The sequence below is a fragment of the Trematomus bernacchii genome, unplaced genomic scaffold, assembly GCF_902827165.1.
Source record: "Trematomus bernacchii unplaced genomic scaffold, fTreBer1.1, whole genome shotgun sequence".
NCBI lineage: Eukaryota > Metazoa > Chordata > Actinopteri > Perciformes > Nototheniidae > Trematomus > Trematomus bernacchii.
The window spans coordinates 12648638-12654003 of record NW_022987582.1 but is presented as its reverse complement, the minus strand read 5'-3'; the positions used below and the strand labels follow the sequence as shown (position 1 = coordinate 12654003).

The 5366-nt window shown below is 39.3% G+C and overlaps 1 long non-coding RNA gene across 1 annotated transcript; it reads right to left on the bottom strand.

The window, feature by feature from the left end:
• Positions 1–2226: 2226 nt before the first annotated feature.
• LOC117480221 lies at positions 2227–5005 on the bottom strand. The gene is made up of 3 exons (XR_004555643.1): positions 4964–5005; positions 3446–3484; positions 2227–2276 (listed from the first exon to the last, which is right to left on the bottom strand). It is a non-coding gene; the product is annotated as an uncharacterized LOC117480221 (long non-coding RNA).
• Positions 5006–5366: the final 361 nt, after the last annotated feature.

The window sequence follows — 5366 nt, the reverse complement described above, 5'->3', positions numbered from 1 at the left end:
TTTCTTATTTATTTATTTAATTACACAATACTCAAAGAACCCACAGACAACTTCAGCTGTACACTTTAGTTTTTTTAACTAAACATTTTTCATCCAATCATCAAAACATGAATTCTAAAACATGCAACTTCTTACTGCAACACTTGTTTTGTTTTTTAAAGACCATCAAACTGCAAGTTACATTTCAAAATAAAATAACTTATTGTTCACAAAAAAGTTAAATTAATAAAAATTAGTTATATTTTCTTTTTGTAAAAATAAACATATTTCAAGGAGTTTTGCACGCCGTTTGAGTATTTATTCCATATCCTTGATATCAGACGGCAGCTGCCTACACTAGTTGGCTCTTTGATTGCACTTGTTAGATATATGGTCACACTAGTTTGGCACTCTACTTTACTAGTTGAATAAAAAATTACACTAGTCACTGTTTTTCAGCAACTAGTGGCACTTTTGTCCGACTATTTACCACATAAGCCTTACTAGTGACGCCAGGAGCAGCACTAGTAGCACCAAAGTCCCAACTTGTCAGAGTTTTTGCAGCGCAGTTAACTTTTAGTGTCACTAGTACAGTCAGAGGGCCACTAGTTCATCAAAAAAGCTTACAAGTTGGGACTTTGGTGCTACTACTGCTGCTCCTGGCGTCACTAGTAAGGCTTATGTAGTAACTAGTTGGACAAAAGTGCCTCTAGTGGCTGAAAAATAGTGACTAGTATCATTTTTATTCAACTAGTAAAGCAGAATGTCAAACTAGTGTGACCATAGATCTAACAAGTGCAATCAAAGAGCCAGTTAGTGTAGGCAATTGCCGTCTGATATCAAGGATATTAAATAAATACTCTAACGGCGTGCCATAGGAGTTAAAGCAAACATGAACAACTGTAGGCACAGGGTTTCAGTGGTTTACCACCATCAAGGGCCATCAGCACTTTCAGTGCAAACATGAACAACTGAGGTAGATTTAAGGGATAGACATAATCTACCAAATATAAACATTAAACTGCTTTAAGCAACAAACTATCAAATAATTAACTGTGCAACACCAACATTGGCATGTGCAAAGTTTCAACACGTAACACGGCCTACTCTCTCAGTAACAGGTCATTTTTTAGATTGAGTAGGCAGGGTTTCAGTGGTTTACCATCATCAAGGCCCATCAGCACTTTCTGTATGAAAGTGAAAGTGTTGATGAGTTTCTTGGGGTAGTCCAAATGTAACACGTACATCAAGCCAAACAACAATGCAAATGAATCCGCCAACCTGGGGATATTGCTGATGACGAAATCACCTTCCACCAGAATAGCAGTACTTGCCGGACTGAGATCAACTTGACTTGGAGTGCCCTCGGTGACCACGCTGACAATAGCAACCGGTGTGTTGGTGATGTCTGGCCGGTCCACCTCCTCTGCCTGGAAATGCATAGAGTCCAACTGTAAGGTTGACTTGAAGTAACTAAACAATCTCATTTATATTACAGACCAGTAGTTCACATATTCCTCAAAAGGTAAGTATATAGGAAGGTATTTCACAAACTTCTTTTTAGGTGAACCTTTCTTTTATATATCTGAAAATATTTGTGATTGCTCCCGTCTGTTTGTTTTTTTTTAACTGGAAGGGTAAAAGCTAAACAGTTTCTTACAAGCACACATTCTGACCTCATAGCAGTACTTTGAGTGCACTAAATACTTACGCTCCAAGACTTGAAGAACTGTGGGTCCTCCTCACGCAGGTATAATGGGAGGGCTCAAAGGGCTGCATTGCGTTTCATGTGGACATCCTGTACTTCCTGGATATGCAAAAACTAGCGTAATTAAAAAGCAATGGCTTTTTAAATTAATATATAAATATTTATTTTTGATTGTTGTCAAATTCAATTAATCATTTTGAAGATTTTTATTTTCCCTATTTGTTATTGTTATATTTGTGATACTCTGAAAAATACAATCCAGTATCTTTTACATTATCTGTTTATTATTTGTGAATTTGAATGAATGTGGTTTTGTGTAAAAGTAAATAAGCATTGATACTATGGTGTGTTCCAATCAAGTAATTTAGCCTCGGCTGTCTTTGGAAAAACTTCATTTGGACCAAACTTCTATTAAACTCACCTGGAGATCACAAATCCTTAGGATTTCACGCAGGGCCTCAGATACCTTGCCAGTGCATGCCGCCTTCTGCCTGTACAAGGCAATCAGTCGCAGGGTGTGTCTGTCTAGTTCAGAAAAGAACTGGTTCCGTAGGTTGACGTTTGTGATTCGGTGAAACTCGGCACAAACCTACAGAAACACACAAATGTATAAAGATCATTAATGGATATGCAACTGTAAAATGATTAGTGATGCAACCTGTTTTGTTGTTTCTCGATGGCTCATGTAAAGCCCTTTTTGTGAGAACTTGGTTTCCTTGATTCTGTCAAGGATGTCTGTGTGTTTGAACATTTTCTGGATCATCTGTACTGGTTTTACCCTATATAGTCTATGGTTTTACCCAGTCTATGGTTTTACCCAGTCTATGGTTTACCACAGGGTAATTCTTCTCAATAAATGTTTTTCTTCGCTTGGCGGAAGACAGCTCCTCACCTTTAGCTGTGGCACTGACAAAAATATTTGAGTCCATAACAGCACTCACCAAATCATTCATGATAGCTTCAGTAGGAGAAATCTGATGCCTCTTAAAAACCTATTTTAAAGTGTCTTTTATAACAGGTTGAGACAAGGAAAATATCTGAGTCAGACGATCAATTATCTCTCTGGATGCCATATCGGAAACATGAAGAATAGTTTGCATCTACAGGAAGAGCGAGGACAAATTATGGTGTAACTGGGCTGACGTCAGCCTCAGGAGAATCAAACGTGTCTGCATGCTGACACTGAGCAGGATTCTCGTCCTCAGGGTCAGTAGCTGTCAAGACTGGGGCACTATCATTTTCTGTTGACACAATGTCTTCACAAATGTCCAAACTAACTGCATGGTTCCTGCTTTTGTGAGCATTAAATGACGAATAGACATGTGTGCTGTAGCTACAGTTCTTAAATGGGCATGTTACAGTTTCAAGGTTCTATAAGTGTCCCCTTAAATGACTGAACACTGTTGCTTCAGAGAAGGACTGTTTAAAGTTACACAAGGGGCAGCTAAAAATTGCACATCCTCCTTGTGCTCCCTCACTTGCACCAGTACTACACACATTTTTGTGAAGCCCTGATAAATGAATTGTCAATGCATTAAAAGATTGAAATGTACAAATGCAAGAGTCATAGACACATGGCAAAGGGCTAACTCTTGAGTACTGGCTAGCTTCAAACGATAGTGCCTAAATAACTGAGCCCGGGTGTCTGACGAGACAGCACACAATTTGCACTTCCACTCCATTGAACCATTTCAACCATGCAACTTCAACAAAGCATGATGATCGGATCTGTAGAAAGGCCAGTTCTGTTCAAGTTACCTTGAATCTTGAGTCTCACTGCTATGCACCAGCTTCACCCTATGACAAAAATAAATGTGCAGTTTTAATACAAGTTTGCAGTTTTCTTTAGCTTACTGTCACTAGCAAACATGCCTGTGTGTAAGCCTCAACGTAATTGTGGAAAACAGCTCTAGCTAGCTACTAGCTTAATTCAGGAATAACATCACATTTACCAGATAATAGCGTATAACATTAAGCACCAGTAACACACTTATAAACAGTAGGGCTACCGTTGACTAATAGGAGTTACTAGCTAATGTTAACATGCTGCTGCTGACGTTAACGTCCTTACACTCCATTGAACCATTTGAACCATGCAACTTCAACAAAGCATGATGATCGGATTACTGTAGAAAGCAGTGACGTGCGGTGAGGTTCATGGCTGGTGAGGCACTGACTCTTTCAGAGTCAGATTTACAAATATTATATTTTGACCTTAATCGAAATATTCTGTTATTTTCAAAAGCTTTTTTAGTCTGATGCTATGATTAATTTTAAACAGACCGTTCAACAAAAGGATACCCAAAATCTAAATATTGGATTGTTCTTTCTTAGTAAGATCCCATTTTCATTACAGTTGTGGTCTTATCTTGACTTGAAGATGAATAGAAGTCCATGCTATCCTTCTGGACAACAATCTCTATTACTTTTTTGTAAAAGTCCTCCTTATCTTCCTCTAGTTTCAAAAGTCTAGTTTTACTTTGTTGTTTGCGTCTACCGTCTCTGCGTAGAATAACAGTAGCAACAAGAACCTGTGGGCTCACGTGCGCCCCCTTCAGTGCGGCAGAGGTTATGGCTGCCTCTCCTGGTGCTTTTTTCATTGCCGTTGTACGATGAGACCAGCGAGCCTAAATATCATATATACGTGAAATAAGTTATTTAGAGACTATGGATGGCGAGGATAAATGTAATAAAGGGATCTATAAACATTACATTGGTGACCTACAGTGAGATGGTAACAGGCATGCGCTTAGTGCCCGCTTTCCAGATAGTTTCTGTGGGGTGACGCATTCTAAAGTGAGGCAGAGCTCATCTGTGCCTCACCTTACCCCACAGTAAATGGCTTGAGCGCGCTCACAAAATAAGTGGCCGCGCTAAATTAGTGCCCGCGCTCCAGCAAGTTACTGTGGGCTTACGAGAGGCAGAGCTCGTCCCTGCCTCACTTCTCATCGCTCCCGTAGCGGAGCTCGGCAAATTGGCTGATTTTGACTATAAAAAGCGATTGGAATCATACATAAATCACACTTACAACACAGATCAGTGGAGACATTTTATTATTATTATTATTTAGTTTTTCTTTAATTGTTTTTCCGTTACATTGGAGTATGACAGGTGAGGCTCTGCCTCCCCTGCCTCCCCTGACTGCACGTCGCTGGTAGAAAGGCCAGTTCTGTTCAATGTTCTGAATACCTAATTAAATAAATAAAGCTACTGGAAAAAAGTTCTAAATTAATTAAATGAAAAAACAGAACACAGTATGGGTTAGCAATAAGTTACCTTGAATATTGAGGAGTCTCACTGCTATGCACCAGCTTCACCCTACAGCAAAAAGAAATGTGCAGAGTTTTAATACAAGTTTGCAGTTTTCATTAGCTTACTGTCACTAGCATCAATGTAATTGTGGAAAACAGCTCTAGCTAGCTACTAGCTTAATTCAGGAGTATTCAGGAATGACATCACATTTACCAGATAATAGCGTTAATAAGCACCAGTAAGTAACACACGTTTAAACAGTATAGGCTGCCGTTGACTGATAAGAGATACTAGCTAAATTTAACATGCTGCTGCTCTAACGTTAACGTCCTTACGGTACTTAACCGGCAGTCCGACATTCAAAAAATAGCGCGAAGCAGCCGGTGTTACCGTTTAACTCAGGGATGGGCAACTTGGATGGTGGTGG